Source organism: Vicugna pacos, chromosome 19 (assembly GCF_048564905.1).
Source record: "Vicugna pacos chromosome 19, VicPac4, whole genome shotgun sequence".
Classification (NCBI taxonomy): Eukaryota; Metazoa; Chordata; class Mammalia; order Artiodactyla; family Camelidae; genus Vicugna; species Vicugna pacos.
Genome location: NC_133005.1, coordinates 39,865,478 through 39,885,328, shown reverse-complemented (window position 1 = coordinate 39,885,328; position 19,851 = coordinate 39,865,478). Strand labels below are relative to the sequence as shown.

The 19,851-nt window shown below is 43.9% G+C and overlaps 1 protein-coding gene across 5 annotated transcripts in view; it reads left to right on the top strand.

Annotated features, from left to right (window-relative positions):
- The window catches only part of BCAS1 (brain enriched myelin associated protein 1), a 129,928-nt gene that overhangs the window by 372 nt on the left and 109,705 nt on the right, over positions 1–19,851 (top strand). The window lies entirely within an intron of this gene.

The window sequence follows — 19,851 nt, the reverse complement described above, 5'->3', positions numbered from 1 at the left end:
CGGGCTGCGGAGCGCGACCTGGCGCTCACACGTGGCGCAAAGCTCTGCGGTGCAGTTACCCTCCGGTTTGTGGTTCTCCCACCCGGCGCTGTGGGTCCCGACTCCATGCAGAGTCCAGTGGTTGTTTTGCCGACAGTTGTGACTTTGGTGTGTTCATGAGAGGAGGGGAGCCCAAGCGTCTTTCCACTGCCACCGTGGCCCTGCCTCTCAAGGGCGTATCTGTCCCCTTCGCAAGTCTTGCGCAGGAGGAATGTTGGAGGTACGCAGACCAATAGTTTTCATTACTGATAACGTGTGTTTACAATTATCTTCTGTAATACTGATTTTAAAAGTTTTAAATTCTAGTAGTATTATTAAATTTGCTTTTTTAAATAAGTTGATATTGGTATTATTTGTTCTGAGAGGGGAAGTAATTAGGTTTCTTCCTTGAGTTCTGCGTTGGGGAGGTGCCCAGGATTGAACCTGGGACCTCTCGGGTGCTGAGCATGCGCTCTACCACTTGAGCTATATACAGTTCCCCCTTGATTTACATTTTAAAGAGGAGATGGATAGTGAGTGATATTTCTTGAAGCATACAAATTAGGCCACAGTCAAGAGAATGGCATAAGAGTATCTGGAAGTCAGGAATTGCTGGAATTCAGTCACCACAGGATGAAGTTGTGAGTTTTCATTTTACGTATGAGGAAACTGAGGCTTGTAGATTAATAAACTCGTTTCTAGGAAACGAACTTGGAGGTTTCATTTCTAGTATGCAGTGGGGTCCGGATTGGAAGCCAGGAAGTCTGGCTGTAGGGCCCTGACACTCAGGTGGCCTCTGTTTCCCACCTCGTGGTAGCCACATTTTTTTTTTTTATAACTCCCTCTATGTACATAAGTATGGGCAACATCCGTACCTTGCTTCTAGTCAATAAGAGATGTCAAAGGTGACGGGATGCCACCCCACCCCCGTTATATTACGGAAGATTGGAACGTCTGCTCTCCCAGGAGTCTCTCTTCTTTCTGGTTTTGATGAGTGAGCAGCTATGTTGGGAGGCCCATGTGGCGAGGAACTGAGGGCAGCCTCCTACTAAAAAGGAAAGTCCAAAAAGGAACCTAGTAAGTCCCAAATTAACCATCAGAAGTGGCACCATGCAAACAGCAAGGTCCTAGTGTAGAGCACAGGGAACTATATTCAATATCTTGTAATAACCTATAATGGGAAAGAATATATATATATATATATATATATATATATATATATATATATATATATATAAATCACTTTGCTGTACACCAGAAACTAACACAACCTTATAAATCAGCTATACTTCAATTACAAAAAAGTGAAGAAAAAAAAAACCCCATGACAACAACTACAAAGAAGAACCAGCATTATGCACTGTTTTATACAACAAATAGCTATTAAATCCTATTAAATTGCATACCTTTTAAGGATAAAGAAATTCTATCCTCATGTTACGAGAGTTGTCACTTACTCCCTTCTGGAAATTATCTGTTCTCCATAATGTAATTCACTAGGGAGACAAGCTTATCCCATCTTTCAAGCCTGGATTGATTAGTTCTTTTTTGACACGTAAGTTAATAAGGAAATTATCTACCATCATCGTTCTCAAACACTTTGAAGATTTTTAATTTCAGGTACATTTTGACTGTGGGAAAACCTCACATGTGAGTTATCTTACTTCTCATTGAAAATGAAGATATGAAGTGTATTCACATACGAAAATGAATAAATGAAAATAAGGAAGAAAACATGAAAGTGAGTAAGAAGGGAGGCACTGATGTTTTTGAGCCATCACTGAAGTGGATTCTGGTTTTTATTAAATAACAGAACAGGTTATTAATTAAAATGACCATCTAAAATCGTAAGGCCACAAAGATTCACTCAGGATTGCCTTATCACGGCAGTTTTGGCTAGGTCAGAACCATAGACATAGCAGAATATGTTGCCAATGTGTTCTTAATGAAATTTCTGAGACTAATTCCATCCGTTTTTTTCTCTTCGAGTTTCCAGAGAAAGGTGCTGAGTCCACTTTTGGATGAGCACGTAAGTGAATTTGCCAGATTTTTCCAAGGTTCACCAGCAAGTGACCTGGAAAAAAAACTCATATTAAGGCTTTAAAAGTCTACAAGTTCCGGAAGAGCTTAAAATAGTTAACTCATCAACCAGCCCAGAGTGAACTTGGGGTAAGCTTGTCTAACATGTTCCTTGCTGGGACCAGGAAAAAAAAAAAATTAAAAAACAACATTATTTGAGGAAAGGACCATTCATTTGTTCAAGTCAATATCAAGCTTCTTCGGTAATGAGTGACCACGGTAGTTACTCATGTTCTGACAGATTTGGCAAAATCACATGTTACCCCTAAATTTCTGAATGACTTTGATCAGGAGATCTTGGAAGCTTGAAAAGTTACTCTAAAATGAACTGGGTGACTTGCTTGCTTTTCCTGTTTTCAGAAAAGCTTTGTATAATGAGTACCTTAAAAGTTAGTTGGAAAACTCACCTCTAAAGCTCTACAGGTATGAATAGGACTAGCTACATAATTTGCAGGGTCCAGTATAAAGTAAAAATGACTATCTTATTAAAAAAAATTTTTTTAAGAGTTTCAAGTGGCACAAGGCATTAAACTAGCAATTGTCTGAGCTCAGGGTCCCATGCGACATAATAGTAATAACAGTAATAAAAATAATAGTAACTGTCATTTACCAAAGTGCTTACTATGTGGCAAAAATGTAACCAGGACTCTGTGAATATTATTGCATTTTAAATGCACAGTGATAACAACAAGTCATTACTATGACCAACCCCAGATATAAATGAATAAACAGGTTTAGATAAATTAAGAAATTTGTCTTCCCTTTTATCTGAGTTTTTCGACAGAATTATCTAGACCTACTGCGGTGCATCAGAGTTTCTCAGCCCCAGTGTTACTGACATTTAGGGCTAAGTAGTTCTTTGTTGTGGGGTGCTGTCCTGGGCATTGTGGAATATTTAGTAGCATCCCTGGTCTCTACCTGCTAGATGCCAATGGTATCCTCTCTCAGTTGTGACAACAAAGATGTCACCAGATGTTGCCGGATGTCCCCTGGGGAAGGGGGATGAAATCACCCGTCAAGAACTAGATCTCTCACTTGAATTTTTCTCTATTGGGATGTCATTTGAGTATAGTGTAATATTTCAAGCATTGAATGCAAATTCCATTCACTGAAATGAGAATTAAAAGGAGCATGCATTCATTCCACAAATATTTATTGTCTCCCTAGAGACCTGTACACACAACTGTAAAAATGCCTACATTGGCAGTCGTGAGCTTTTCAAGATATGTAGGAATGAGTCATTAAGTGGAGATTGAAATCTCCACTATGGATTAGCAATCGAACAAAGAATTGTCTTGTCAGGTCAGATTAGGCTGACCAAATTAGGAACCACAGAAGCAATTGAGTTAATTGCAACAACAGGTGCAGTTTACAGAATGCATTCCATTTACCCAATTCAGAAGGAATTTTACCTGCCTTTGGAGCAAAGCTTAGGCAAGGTATGGATCTCCATGCCAGTATTGAAACTGCCTTGGGAATCTCTGTTCATTACCAACATATTTGTGTTGCAATATGAACGGTTCCCAGAGATCTTGTCTCAGCCCTCAGAAAGTCAATTGAGAAAAATGACTTGTGATCATGACACTATTGCTCAAAACACGTTGTTGGTAATTCAGTTCTGAACAATGGCTTTGGGAAACATGTTTGCCTCAACACGTTAATAATGCATTTTTATCTCTTATTGAATAATTAGGCTGGGTACAAATGTTATCCCTACTACTAATGCTATTATTCATTTGAATGTATAGATGGAAATCCTTCAGGTTTCTAGCAATTTCTGGCAACTTGTAGAACATTAAACTGTCAAACAATAATAAGGGCTGTATGCTCAGTCTAACTGTTGACTCAGAGTTTGAACAGCATGAGGGTCGGGGTGCAGGTGGCCTTGTTCTCAGCTACTCTGCCAAAACCTAGCCTAGAATCTGGCAAACAGTAAGTGCTCAAAAACCCTTAGCTGGAAAAATGAATAATCTTTAAGAGTTCGTTAGCTTCCTTTCTTAGAAGATGCTCAAGAAATGTAATTCTGGAGTGGAGCTGAAATCCTGTTTCTCTCCTCTACCATGTTCCAAATAATCTTTTAACACTTTTTGATATAAATACCTGAATCATCAGCTCATTCTTTGACTTTGAGGGTTGATTAGATTTTGCACTGGGGTTGAACTTAGGTGCTCCTATAGAGCGGGAACAATGCTTGACTCACAGCTCATCTGCGGGTAGATGGTTAGCCTGCCAATCTTTACCACACTGAAGGGGAATTTTCTATTACAGGTCTGAACTCCTGGCATCCTGAATATGCATTATCAGGGATTATCCAGATCACCAAACTCCCTACCCCTCCAATCTAAATGGATTGCAGGCTTGGCTTCCCCAAAGTGTTACCATATCACCAAACTTTATGAAACACTTCAAGGAGTAGCTGCATTCTGTAGTAATAATTTTTTTAAAAAGTGTAAGATCCAGGGTAGTGGTAGATAACATCTACTGAGAATTTGTGTGACAAATCATTATGGCTGAGTTTGTCTATAAGCATTATCTCACTTTAATTTTCACATGGAACATGAGCTGTGAGCTAGAATTCTTTCTGTTGTTCAGATGAGGAGATAGAAGCTTAGAAAGGTTAAGAAATGTGCCACAGGTCACAGAGCTGGTGAGTGGTAAATTTGGTTTTTGAACTCAATATTCTTTTTAAATGCAGAGCATGGGCTCACAACCAGTACAATGTATATAGTCTAATGACTATCTGGGAAAAAAAAACCCATGAAAATAGTAGACACCACATAAGTTTGAGTTTATACTTAGAAGATATGGAAAAGTGAGCTGCCCTGTGGGGTCCCTCCTCTCCCACACTGGGAAGCAAGATGACCTGTGTGACCAATAGAGATTATGAAATAGGGATGTGTGACTTTCTAAGGCTAGATCATAAAAGACAGTGTGACTTTCACCTTGCTCTCTCTTGGATCACTCTCTCTGGGGGGTGGGGAGGGAAGAGAGCCAGCCACTAGGTCATGAGGACACTCAAGTCCTATGGAGAGGTCCACGTGACAAGGAACTAAGGCCCCTGGCCAGCAACCTAGACTAACTCACCAGGCATGGGAGTGAGTCAACTTGGAAGTGAATCCCCCAGCCCCATTCAAGCCTTCAGATTAAATATAGTGCTGGCTAACATCTTGACTGCAATCTCATGAGACCCTCAGACAAAACTGCCCAAAAAACCACTAAAATATGTTGGTGTCATTTGTTACGCAGCAATAGATAACTGATACAGAACGGGAAGGTGTTATCAAGGGAGTGATTATAATGATGAACCATGAAACCTAAGATGGATAAGGAGGGAAGTGAAGCATGTGCAAGAACAAGTGGATGGATGTAACTGAATAAAATTGCAAGTCCTCACCAATGTGTATGAAACCCAGCCCCTGAAGCACTCTGACATAAACTCTTATTCCTCACCCTCCTGCTCACTGAGCCTAGTCATATGCTGTTGGTCCTTCAATAAACCAAGCTCATTCCTGCCTGAGGACTTTTTGCAATTGCAATTCCTTTACCTAAGACACGCTCCTTCCAAATCATTACATTGCTGACTCCTCCTCATTCTTTAAGACCCAGAATAAAAATCGCTTATTCAGAGAGAACGGCATCATCTAGTATTGCCACCCCCTGCTCCCACTAAGCTACTCAGTAACATCACCCTGTTTTGTTTCCTTCATATTCCTTATCACTATCTAAAATGATTTTATTTCTTTGCCTCTTTGCATATCTCCTCAACAAAAAGATAAGAGAACAGGGACCTTACCTGTCTTGCTGACTGCTGTGTTCCCCAGTGTCTTAAATAGTGCCTTGGCCATAGTGGGATCATAATATAGAGCTGCTGAATGAATGGGTGGATAAAAAGAGGCAGATAGAAAGAAGAGCTTGAATCCTGACTTACGCAAACAGTACAAGTCCTGAAAACAAGGAAGTGCCGGTTAGACTGTAACCTGGAACACTGAGGAAGCAGCAGCCAAGAGGCTGCACAAAGACACCTTCAGCCTTGGAGGAATCCAACCTGCCGTTCATGACTCACCATTCATTCCTGGGAAGGAAGCCATGCACAATGAAACCAGATCCTGGCTTCTGCGTGGAAATGGCTCTCCGGCCACATTAATAAGGGTTCAGGTGTATCAGGGATGAGATGGGGAGGAGTCTCATACTTGACCAACCCTCCATCCCTACCCTGTATCTAATCTTATCTGGGGAAGCACCCACTTTTCGCTCCACCACGACTTCCTCTTCAGACTCTGAATATGACCACATGGTGAAGTCAATGTGATCTGGGAAGCCATGCCCCCGATTTTGTAGAACACATAACAGCTTCAAAGAAAATGCCACCAAAACATGAGTGATCTTGTATTCATTTGCTACTACACATTTTTTGGCGTTCAACCCTAATTGGACACTCTGAACCTGATATTAACACATGATTGGCAGCTGGAGCCACAGCAGCCTCACCCCAATAACGAGTTTACGAGCTGTTGATACATCACATGCAGGCATTTTTAATCATTAAAGACCAACCCAGGAATAGTTTGGATTCTATGCCCAACTGTGTGTTGCTCAATGTCCACAGTTGGGCAGCTTTAGACTTCAAAGGGTCTGAAACCCAATTCCATGTCTGCATGAATCGCTATCCCCTCGAAGACATCTCAGCACATTGTAGGACCGTTAAATACATGGGTGATGTCCTAACTGGAGAAGTAAATTCCTGTTTTGAAAGAGAAGCAGTTTTCCCTCTTTCTGATGAAAGGTGTAAGTTTATGTTTTGAAAATTGTTGCCAGAGCAATAATGAATTCATCTTCTTATTCAGGGACGGGGGTTGATTATTCTTGTAATTCTTAATAAGAGGCTGATTTATGTGGCAGCTTTATCAGCCACAGGCATTGTGTGTGGCAGTTGAAATGGCTTCATTTTATCCAACCTGAAACACAGCTCTTGGGATGGATCCCAAGAGTCACTTGAGTGGTGTAACCAATGCTTAACATTAGCAATTGAATACAGCAAACACAAAAATAACGATTAAAGGAAATGAGAAAATAGATCAAGGACCATCACCTGAGAAAAGATTTGCAATGTTTAGGGGGTTTTCTTTTTTCTTTTGTTTTCATTTTTTAAATTTTTTTCTCTTACTATATGATGTAAGTAGTATTCACTTATCTAAAAGAACTTTACCCAAAACCTTGGTTCTTTTTGATACTCAAGACCAATACTCCTACCCTGAAAAGAAAGTCTTAAGCAGTTTTCCTCGTTTCAAAATAACTGTCGTAAGAATCCTTCTGCTTTGCACTTGGGAAAAAACATGTTCATGAAAGAGCTCTTCGTGGCTTTCAGTGGCAGTTCAGGACTTTTGTTAGACTGAGAAAGGCTCCGAGAATAGGAGGGGTGCTGAGTGAGAGAAAAGGAAGAATAGGAAAATAGAAGAGAAGAAAAATGGGGAATAGAAGGGACACTGAGCAGGAGAGGAGACGCACAGGCAGACGCCGCACAAAGCCGAAGAAGCTGGCGTGTGAACGCGGGTGGGTCCACTGGCTGGGAGGAGCCGGTGGAGCTGGCCTGGGAGAAGACTCCTGGGAAAGGATGGCCTATGGGGAAGGCTTCTCTGGGGTCCCCACACCCTGATTCATCTCTTGGCTTCCTTAACCAGATCCACCCTGCCCTCCTCTGTTCCTGAGAGGCGCACCTCCACTGACCTCCAGATCCTTTGCCAGTGGCTGCATTTGGATTCAGCCAATGGGAGGCAAACATCAGCAGGAAATTCAGGGGATGGGAAGTGAGAAAGGGCAGAGTGTTGCTTCTGTCACCATTCAGGCCACGTGTCTGCTGAGAGCTCCATCCCCCTGGATGACGTCTCCTTCCAGGAAGCCCAGCCTCCACCGTCTCAGCTCTCACTGGGCACCTTCCTGCCCCTTCAGGTGACGTCATTAGCTCAGCTAGTGTTTCACAAAGACCTCTCAAGTCAGTGAAAGAAATGAAAGAAAGAAAGAAATGTTTGTTTCTGATAACCAGAGTAAGTACATCCTACCAGGTACTCTCGAAATGAACTCATTTCCCCCTAAAAAAATTTTTTTTAAGAATTAATTCCCTTTTCCTACAATGGCAGGTAAATGGCACACTAAGCACCAAGCCAGCAAGATAATTTCTTTTCATTTTTTTAAGTAAAGACAAAGCATTCTACCAGACAGAAGAACTTTTAAGCTCTGATAAAATGACCTCTAAGAAGAAAGAAATGCTTTTTGGTGAAGGAAAAAAAAAAAAACCTTGGAAATAAAGCAAAGGAGTGAACTAGAAGCCCAGGCTGAAAGGTGATAGTCACTCTTCCATGAATCCTGAGTGGAATCCTAGGCCCTTTCTCTGAACCACACACACACAGACTTAACAGACCAACTCATTGCTCAAGCCAAGAAAAGAAGCAACCGAGAAAGAGAAACCGAAGAACTGCGTTGAATTCCTCTGCTGAGCATTTTATTGCCAAAGTACATAAACCAAGGGTCTTCAGGTGCACCGGTGAGAGATTTTCTCCCATGTGTTTGGGCCCATAGTCCAGTTACAAACCTGCTGAGTTCAGTTATGGCCCAGGAATCACCATCTCCAACTGGGGTTGTGATAAAACTCACCAGGAACTTTGTGTACAGCGCACGCGTGTACACACACACACACACACACACACAAAGCCAGAATGAGGAGAAGTGTCCACTGGGGATGGGGCTCAGATCCCTTCTTCTGAGCATTTTGTCACAAGCTAGATGACCTGCTTTCACATCAGCCACACCCGCAGGTAATACTGGATTTGAACTCTGGGGTTCACAACATCACAGACTTAGAAATAGTTTATTACCTTATGCTGGTAATTTTGAGAAGACTAATAAAAAATAACCAATTCAAAAAGTGGTCAGTTGACCAGCAGTAAGTGATGGAGACAATGGAAGAGAAATTTGAAGACCAGTAAGGTAACTACTTTGGGAAACAATATGATAAAGACTTGCCGCTGCTTCTCTGGGCTGAGGACTTTTTTGGTGTCAGACCAAATTAGCATCTAAAGGCTTAAAAAGACTGATTTGACAGTAATCCTGTTTCTCTTGAGGCAAAGGCTCATGACAGCCCGCCACGCACAGGAATCCCGAGGCCCCCTTCCCAAGGCCGGTTACCGCCTGCAGTAAACTGAGATGGTGGGGTGATGTTACGGTGTCTCGTGCTGTTTCCTAAACGCAGGTTGGGAGAGTCGCAGGATATTCTGTGAATGTCCTGAAAAACCTCGGGTAAGGAAAATGTTGCATATAAAGTGGCTCCTCCAAGGAATTCCGTACAAGGACATCGTGTCTGGTCTTGGGAACACGGAGACTGCTTCTCCTTCTCTCTCTCCTCCTGGACGCTGGGGCCAACTCTGGAATATTCATGTAGGGACAGGAATTCATCCTTGACCTGAAGATGATCAGCTCACAAGATGAAGTGCAGTGAACTCAGGCATGAGAGTGTACTGGATGAGGCTCTGAAGAACAGCCCAAAGCCATGATTTCTGTTTTCTGCTCATCAGATTGTAAACGTTATTTCTTTTAATTAAGTAACTGAAATGAGTGGCTCACTTTCCCCAGCAATTGGGTCCTTAAATTCAGGCCCCAGGTATCCACCAAGCACCTACCATCACATTCTTCTTCCAGACTTAGGCCTCACCGACGTCTTCCAGGCCCTCGTGGGTTCTGCTCTGGCACCAGGAGACGAGACAAGATCAGCAGTGTCTTCTTGCCCGACTGGCAAGAGGCAGCTTGACTTCCCCTCCCGGTGAGGGTGAGGAATGCCGCCCCATGAGCCTGTCAACCTCAACTCCCGCTCTCTGGTCTGAGTGATTCAGACGGAGACCTGCCTGCTGGGTCTCCTAACCAGGCTCGGTGAGCCTGATAAACAGGCAGTTTTCCCCTTTTGATGTGTCTAGACACAGAGATGATTCAGAAGGCCCCGCTCGGAGCGCTGGAAGACGCGGGGAGGAAGGCTGCCTCCCTCGGGTCCCCGCTGGGCAAACCCCACTCCAGCCGTGGAGGAGTGCTTTCCAGTCACTCCCTCCCTTACTTTCCCTGAAGGAACCAGATGATGAATCACCAGCTTGAGAGGTCCTGTCCTTTCCTTCCTAATAAACAAGAATGGGACACTCAAGCCCCATTGAACAGCTCCCCCGACACCGCCTGTGTACCTGCCAGTGGTGCCACGCTTCAGAAAAGGCGGAAGGCATCCTGACAGCAATGGACGTGGTTTGCACGTGTGAACACACTTTCCCTGTCTCTCGTGGGTGTTTCCTAGACGGAGGTTCTAAACCTGGGAGGCGGTGGCAGGGGAGACCTGTGAACCCTGGAGCTCCGGAAAGACCATCAACATGTGGGTGTATGTGTGCCCAAGGATTTTTCGGGACAGGGTTCACAGCTAGGGGCTCAAACTTAAGACTGTGCTCGTTCTCCGAACTGCTCGAGCTGGCAGGGCTCATGTTGCTTGAGTTGGTGCTTGAGCCAGGCATTTAGTCCTCCCAACCAAATTAGGAGCTCACACTGCTATTTTCATTATCTCCAGCTTACCAACCTCAGGTTAACCAACCAATAAAAGTGACATGATCAGGAATCGGACCCAGGGCCTCCGGTCTGAGCACCCGTGCTCCTGGCCTCGGCCCTGCTCTGCCTCCTGAAATGCAACAGAGGGGGAGAGACTCATTTATTGCCATCTTAGCTGCACCTAGCCTGAGTGGGAAACTATGACGAAAAAGCAGACCCAACAAAGAAGAAATGGTGAATTAGCTGGGCTATTTGTTGATTTCAAACTACCAGGTTATTTAGCAAACTTTCCTGTGCTTTATGGGCAGAGCTTCTGTAAAATCTTACGAGCAACAGCTGCCTACAACATTCACCGAGCACCCCTAGGCACTGTGTTTCCTCCCTGGGGTCCACAGCGTCCTCAGACAAAGACACCCATCTCCCCACTGGCATTTCACAGAGAATATGTGCTTTATAGGGACACATACAACTAGGGATATGGGGCTTCATGGGCATAAAAACATTTACGTTTAATGAGATGAGCATTGTCTGGGTTCACCGTTTTTCTCTCCCAAGGTGAGGTTGTTCGTAGACTCAGGTCATACATTTTGTCCTGTTTATCCTGGTCATGGGCTTGGAGGGAGGGGTCGGAGCTCTGGAATCAGATTGTTCTGTCTGTGTTATTTCATGGTTGGAAGCAAAGTACCTGGAAGTGTTAGCAGTGGAAGCGTTAGCAGCATTAGCGGTATTTTTAACCACTATGGACTTGGTTTATGTGTCAGACTTTGTGATAAGAGTGCTACATGTTTTATGTCATTTTATCTTCACGACTTTCCTAGGGAGGTACTATTATTAACCTATGCTTTGCAGATAAGGAACAGAGGCATCTAGAATTTGAGTAAGAAGTTGACTAGAGCCACACAGGAGACAAAGGTCAGGCCATGAAATGACCGCTGTGACCAGTCACACGAAATCTTTGCTCACTAGCTTGTGTCTTGGAAGTGTGTGCACGTGTGTGTCTAATTTAGCGCCCAAATTTTCATAGGTGCAAACTCAGATTTCTATCCCCCATTATTTTATTATAATGTATCTTTCTTTCCTAAACTGTTTGAAACACAGAAGCTATTTCAGCATTTCCTCCAGAGAGGTTATCTGTGTGATGACTTTATTGATTAGTCTTTTAAAGTAAACGCTCTTGTTCACTAAATAGGAAAAAACTATAATCTGGGGGAATTGCCTCATCTTACATGAAGGACTTAACCTGAAACTGAAGTTCATGGGTTTCTGACTCATCTCTGACTCACTCTCTGGGTTTGCTTGGAGATTCAGGAGAAAGACTTACATCCAAGCTGGGTGTCGTGCTGCTATTTTTCTTGTTGCCCTAAAGATGCTCAGACGGAACGGAGGCATAGAGTCAAGCGTGCATGAAAAATGGAATTAGCCTCCCGGTCAGTGTCTTGTTCTAAGTGCAGAGGTGGACCTGGTTCCAGTGGCTGCTTCTGTGAGGGGAAGGAGTAGTATTTGGGCATTAAAGATTTACCGAACTGTGTTTTTGTAGTTCTTTTTCTGAGCTTTGCTGAGCGAAACCCCTGTACCTTGTGAACCCGGACTCTGCACATCCTCTTTCTAGTTTACTAGAAAAAGAAGATTCTTTAATAGAAAAAATAGGGGTGGGACGAGAGTTTAAAAATTCTTCAGTTCTTAATAGCCTTCTTTGTAGTTCCTGAATTTCTGGCTGAACAAGCACAGACGGGTGAATGGTCAGGAGGAAATACAAGTAAAATATTGTCTTTATTTGAGGCCCTTATTCAGAAAGTATCACACCGAGGTTTCCTGACCTAAGTAAACAGTGCTGCCTTGGAATGAAAAAACAACACTTGACAGGAAGTGAGGTGAGAATTACGCTGCCAGGAAATGTGTGGGGTGCTGGAAGATTCTTCAGCACAAGTCCCAAACAGGCAGGTTTCGAGCCAGATGTGGACCTCAGAAGTGCTTTGTTTGGTTGGCATGGGGTGCTTTAAACTTCTGGATTCGTCAACAGCTTCTGGAACTCGGGAGACTGCATCCTCCAAATTGGGATCTTCCCTTCAAAAATTGCCCCTGTCTCTTCAAACGTTAGCTCTGTCCCCGTGGGCCTGCTTCCTGGTTGGCACAGCTGGCCACAGCTGGGCAACGGAATCCCCTCTGAGGAGGGCGGGCCCTCTCTGGTTTACCCTACTGTCTGCCATTCCCTGTTGCCCCCCACCCGGTCTCCCTCACTCGTTGAAACCCTTGCCCCACCTTCTGTGCATTCGGGGTTTAACATGTGTTAAGGTCCATGGGCATGTCCTTTATTTAACTCCAGCTCCCATTTGTTTACCTCCAAAAAGAAAAAAAAAAAAAGAAAAAAGTAATATCTCTGTAGTTTTCCTCAGCTGTGAAATTTGGCAAGAGAAGAACCACCCACCCAATACTTTCTTGTCCTACAGTGTCGGCCTCAGCAATCAACAGAGCTCAGCGCCCCGAGCATCTGCTTCTTACTTACCAGCAAGAAGAACAGTTACTCTGTTGCTTAGATGCTGTTTCATTTTCCCAGCTGTTAGCAACAGGCATCCTCACTGATACATATTTCAGTTGATTCCTCCATGAAGAATGGTCCCATTCTTTGGCTGTGCTCTCCTCCCTGGTCAAAAAGCAAGTATTCATTAAAGTCTTGCTTCATGCATACGAAGGGTTGGGGTTTGCGGTTTTCCTTTGAGAGGCCCCGCAGCGTTCCCACTGTCAGTGTAGGAATGAGAAGATCGGGCAGAGTCCCCCACCCCCAACACAAAGAGACCTTCCCTGTCCTTCACTGCTTTCAAATGTGTCCTGGGAGATAACCCCAACCTGTTCACCGCAGCTCAAACCCCAGGCTGCCTGGAGGCATTTGTCAAACACTCTGAGAGAATCAGTGGTCCCTGGGGGAGTGAGCTGCTCAGCTCATTCATTCCTCCAGATACGTTCTTAGAAAAAAATCACTGGAGGCAGTGTAGCAGAGTGATCAGGGCTCAGCTCCGCAGTCCAAAGAGGAACAAACAGTCCAAAAGATAGCCTTGACCCGTGCTCTGAACCTTCCAGTGGCTTCTCCATCAAATGGGAACAGTGTAAAACTTACCCAGCAGGATGGCTGTAAGAGTCAAAAGCAACTAGGCATGCAATGCACTTAGCTCAGACCTTGGAATATGGCTAAGGATGGCAACAAGGTAGCAGCAAAAATAACCAGATTTACTGAGCACTTAGTAATGCTCAGTACTGTTAACTGCTTTACACCCACGGTGTCATTTAACCTTCACAACAGCCCAGTGCAGTGGGTACTGTTATTATCACGCTTTTTAAATGAGAACCAGAAATGGACTCAGAGATGTTAAGTAATTTCCCCAAGGTCACACAGTAATTAAGTGTTGGAGCCAGAATTTGAATCTAGTGTTTGCCACCCTAACCATACTACTCTTTACTCATTTGATGTTTATGAACACTTTATAAAGTGGGTGCTGTTAGTAGCCCCATTTTACAGATGAGAAAACTGAGGCACCAAACAGTTGAGTGACTTGTCTCAGGTCACCTAGGTCAAGCAGTCTCTTACCCACTGCCCTGGGCGCCAGGCACTATACGGACTCCCCCATATGTGATTCCATTTGATCTTTGCAACCACTAGGAGAAAGGGGTTATCACTCCGTGCTATAAATCAGGGCGCTGAGACTTGACGACATGCTGTAAATTGCTTCTAGGTACACAGCAATTACGCGATGTTACTGAGCTTCGGATCTGGCTGTGGCTGACCACAGAGCTGGACCCTTAACTGTCCCAAAACCCAGTGGCCTCCTCCCCCTGTCCTGATGGACCAGATCGCAAGTGGCCTCTTTTCTCCCCTCTTCCACGTCCCTTTTTCTTGTAAATTCAAACAATTAGGATTCTTTAGATCTGGCCTCACACTGGAACTGAACTTTAATCTCAGGAACTCATTTAAAGGTCACAGCTCCCAAGCAGAGATGCTGAGGATCTGCCAATGATTGCCAGCTGAATTTCACCACCTCCACGACCCGCTGCGAAGTCACTGGGTTCACATATTACAACATCGAATCGGAGACGTCTCCTAGCCCCTTAGGCAGACAGATAATTAAGAAACTGCTCTCTCACTGAGCAGGTATAAAACCCAGAGAACTGGGCTCATCCACTTAAAAACTCTCCTGTGTGTTTAGGTGAGCACGACTTATACCAGAGTAGCGAAGAGACCGATCAGTTATCTTCATCAATTTACCTAAAGATAATAGGGTTTTTTTCGCCCTAGAACCTAGAACAGATCAAGAAGCCCCAAGGTGGATAAATCCTCGAATTCAGGCTGTTTCATTTAGGGTTTGTTCAGGGAAGCAGAACCATGATGAGGGATCTAGAAAAGAGACTTTGGATGAGATGAGACTTTATCCAACTGTGGGAGCGCAGTAACGAGTCTCTCTCTTCTAAATCGTGTGCAGATTCCTCTTGCAGACAATCCTGATCTGGAAACACATAGGAAAGCAAATTCAGGGAAATGTCCTACCTTGGCTAAATCGACACAGTGCAAATCTCCCATCCATCAGATGAACTCCTATACTTGAAAATTAATAACAATAGAAGCAAAGGTATAGTTTCATCCATCCACTCATCCATTGAACAAATGCTGAGAGTCCTTTATTAGGCACGAGGGGGGCACAGGCAAACAAAGTGAGGTCATGGTTCTCCTGGCTGCCGTGCTTCCTCTGGGCACCACCCAGCCCCCTTAAAACAATTTCTCTACAAAATTGCCAAAGGGATCCTTTTAAACACGGATCATGCCACTCCTTACTATCAACCTCCCAATGGCTCCCATTCCAACAAAGATAAAATCCAAAGTCCTTACAATGGCCTAGAAACCCTCCAAAGTCTGGCCCTGGCTCCCTCTGGGTTCTTACTTCCACCTGACCCAGCTGGCGCCCTCTACGCTGGCTCGCACCCTTGCCAGCCTCAGTCGCACCAGGCTGGTCCCTGCCTGCGAGTCAGTGCACTGGCCGAGCCCTCTGCCTGGACCACTCTCCCCCTGAGCCTCATAGCCTCGTCCTCCCTTCATCCCAACCTCCTCTCAAGTGTCCCCTCCTGAGCCAGGTCCTTTCTGTCCCCATGCAGTGAGCCCTCCAGGCTCCACTCTCTCCATGTGTACCAGCTCCTTATCTCCTCATGGCATTTATCACTCCCTGACTCACTCTTCATTTATTCACTGGCTTTTCCTTGGTCTCCCCCACTGCAAAGGGCACTCCAGGAGAGCAGCGACTCTGTTTTATCCAGAGTGACTTTGTCCCTGCCCGACTCTCTGACCCATTTCCTTGTTTCATTTTCTTCGCAGCATGTATCACAACCCAAATCAACTTATTATTCATAGCGTTTGCTTGTTTACTGTCTGTCCCTCCCCACCAGAAGGTGAACCCTGGGGGCGGGGGTGGGTGTTGGTAGGAGGTAGCCTGTCAGGTGCTAAACCAGGGCCTGGCAGGGACTTGGATCTCTTCTGTAAGAGGAGAGAAGGGCCCTCCCTATGAGAGACATATTCAAAAGCAACTTTCACGTTCAAGGAAGCAGTCCCGGCAATGAACTTATTCCAGTGAATTGCATCTTAAAATTTTCAAAGCCCCACCTAACCGAGCGATCCAAATTTACATCACCAATTGAGGGACAAATTGACATCATGGGCTTCCTGATACAATGCCCATGACATGAACACACCACCACTCGTGGAGTTCTCCTGTCAAAATATTTAACCTGAGTCTAATTGGGACGAACCAAACAAAAACAAACTCAAACTGAGAGTCGTGCTACAGAAGGGTTGGCCAGCACTCTCCAAACCGTCCATATCTAGAAAGACAGGGCAGGGCCAAGGAGCTATTCTAGAACAAAGGGAACTAGACGTAATAAGACAATATATGACCCTGGGTCCTTTAAATAGCATTTGTGGGTGGGGAGCAATTGAGAAGATTTGAATATGGCCTGTGCTGCCCGTAGTACTGTCTCAATGATAAATTTTCAGAATTTGCTGATTGCACGTGCAGTTAAATAAGAGAATGCTCTCGTTCTGAGGCAATACTTGTTGAGGTTTTTAGGAGTAAAAGAGCATGATGCCTGCAGTTTGCTCTCTAATGACTTAGCAGAAAAATAATGTATGTATGTATTCTATTATTACATATTGTATATATTACATCATATATAGTATAGCTTGTAGGGAGAGGAAGGAAATGTGGCAACAGGTTAACAATTTGAAGAATCCATATGAAACGTAGAAAGATGCTCATGATGCTACTATTAACATTTCTGCAGTTTGAGATTGTTAAAAATAAAAAGTTGAAAAAATTTTCAAAGCACCCAGATAGATGACTGGATAAAGAAAATGTAGTAGGTACATACAGTGGAATAGTATGTGGCCTTCAAGAAGGAGGGAATTCTCCTTTCGATATGCAACAACATGTGTGAACCTTGAGGACATCGTGATAAGTGAAATAAGCCAGTCACAGAAGGACAAATACTGCATGATCCACTTCCATCCGGGATCTAAACTAGGCATCGAAGCAAAGGATAGAGTGGCGGTGGCCAAGTGCTGGGGGAGAGCAAGATGGAGAGTTGCTACCCAATGGGTATAAAATTTCAGTTCTGTGAGATAAGTAAGTTCTACAGATCTGCTGTACAATGTTGGGTCTAGAGATAACAGTGTGCTATTATACATTTAAAAATCTGGTAAGACTGTAGATCCCCTCTTAAGTTCTTACTGCAAGTCAATTAAAAAAAATTTTTTTAATCCAACCCACTGGAAACCCATCCACAGAGATGACTTTGAGTTTCTACCTGGCTTCTTGGGAATGTAAGCTCTTTAAGCTGCGTCATTTTACCACTTAAGTGTTAGCACGTTGGAAGCCATCTCACATTTCACGATATGTGTGCTGGTAACTTACAAGATGTATATGATGTTATCTGCTTTAGATTTAATGCATGTATTTTAATACCCTGCTTCACTTATTCACACACACATGCACGTAGTTACCCGCTGGATTTGTCCCCGTTGACACTGATCTCATCCATGAACTCGGTGCCTCTCTTGCCCTCATTGTCCATTCACCTCCCTTCGGTGAAGTCATACTTTAACTGGAAGGTCACAAACCTCCTTGGCCTCTTTGAACCTTCCCTCTCAGTAGGTCAGTGATAACTCCACCAGCACCTGATTCCCTTAACAAGTCTTATCAACACTGCTGATGTTTGAAGCAAACAGCAGAAACACTGATGGGTCAGGGAGCCTTTAGTGCTGGCCAACCATGTCACCTCCTGGCCCCTCTCCTCGGCCCCTCCCTCGTGTGGGAAGGAGTGGGTTCACACAGACCAAGTGGGAGCCGTATTGAATAATTAACTCAACCCTGACTGCAGCTTGCACTTTATGACCTCTCATCGGAACCCAGCAGAAAACAAGCTCTAACACTCAGAACTGAAATCCATAACCCCAAAACCTTTCATGGAAGATTCGTAGCAGGAAGAAAAACACTGTTCTGAAAAATGCACATCTCCGCATAGGTGCTAAACGTGTGGAAACTATAAAACAAAGAGAAAAAGAGGAGCGAGCAGACAAAACAAGCAATAAAACATGATTTTTAAAATTCTGAAACCTTTCAAGCATATGGAAAAGCATTCACCACCCAGCTTGGTGAAATCTTAACTTTGGTCCTACTTTTATAAAAAATAAAATATTACGAGTGGAGTTGAATTGCCCTGATTTCTTTTCAGCAAATCTAGTCCCCTGTTCCTCCTTTCCCAGAAATTACGGCTATCCTGAATTCCTGAATTTGGGATCCATTATTTCCAAACATGTTTGATACGATTACTGTAGATAAACATATTCATATCAATATATGGTATTTTTTGTAGATTTCAACCTGCATGTATCTTTCTGTAATTTGCTTTTTATTCAACATTATGCTTTTGAGCTTTTGCGTTGCTGCTACAGTTCATTTGAGCATCAGTTCATTTATTTCCACGTTGGTATGAGATTCTGTTGGATGACTTTATCCCAATTTGTTTACCCATCATCTTGTTGCTGGACCTTCAGTTTGTTTCCACTTTTGTACCATTTCATATCGTCCTGTTGTGCATACTCCTTGCACACCTGTGTGAGGGCTCCTCCGGGCACCACGGATCTGCTAGGACCGGGATGCACATCCTCATCTTGATTAGATCTTGTCAGGTTACTCTCTAAGGTGGTTGCAGTCCTGGCTGCCACCTGTATACTCCGGGAGTTCCCACGCCTGGACATTCAACTCAGTGTACGCTTTTAATTCACTGGGGGAAAGAAAACAATACAAACATATAACTTAAAATAGCATCCCTTTTATCCCTTATCCCATAGACACATAATTATGTTTACATTTTATATAAGAAGCACTCACCTCTGAAATATGACAACAGCCTTCTTTTTTTTTTTTTTTTAAGACAGCAGCCTTCTAACACATAGGGCAACATCATGATAATACCAATCATTTAAAAACAGCAGTAACGTATGTTGGGGGTTGACTGTGTGTCAGGAAGGAACTCTCTGCACTCAGCAACTGCAGTATCTCCTTGAACCCTCACCACCACCCTTATTTAGATACTGTTATTATTAATCGCAATCTTGTGAAGGACCTAATAAAGCTTAAAGTAGATAAGCTACTTGGCCAGAGCCACGTGGCTAGGAACTGGTGAACGCGGGGTTTGGACCATCTGCCTACAAGCTGCGTAACTTGAGAAAGCGTACTTCCTCTGCCTCCATTTCCTCACCTGCAAAAAGGAGGAAAATAATCGACCTGTCTCCCAAGGTCGGACCTGACGATACAACCCAAGCAAAACAGAACAGTCACAAGCACACAGTGAGCCCTTCAGCTACTGTTAGCTGCCATTGTTTTTGTTTATTAGTTCTGTCGCTTAAGGATATTATAAATAAACTTAACATTGAAAATGGAAGGCTAAAATCGGAGACTTCTGCTGTCACTGTCACGGAAACGACAGGCCAGCCAAGAGACAAGCACCACTCAGAGGGTTGGAGTACTCAGATGTATTACGCCGGCGGGCTCAGAGGGGCTTCTGCTCCGAAGCTCTGAGCACCTCCAAGACGTGCGCGTGAGGTTTTATAGGGTTAATTACAAGTATGAGGCTATTAGCCAATAAGGTTCAAAC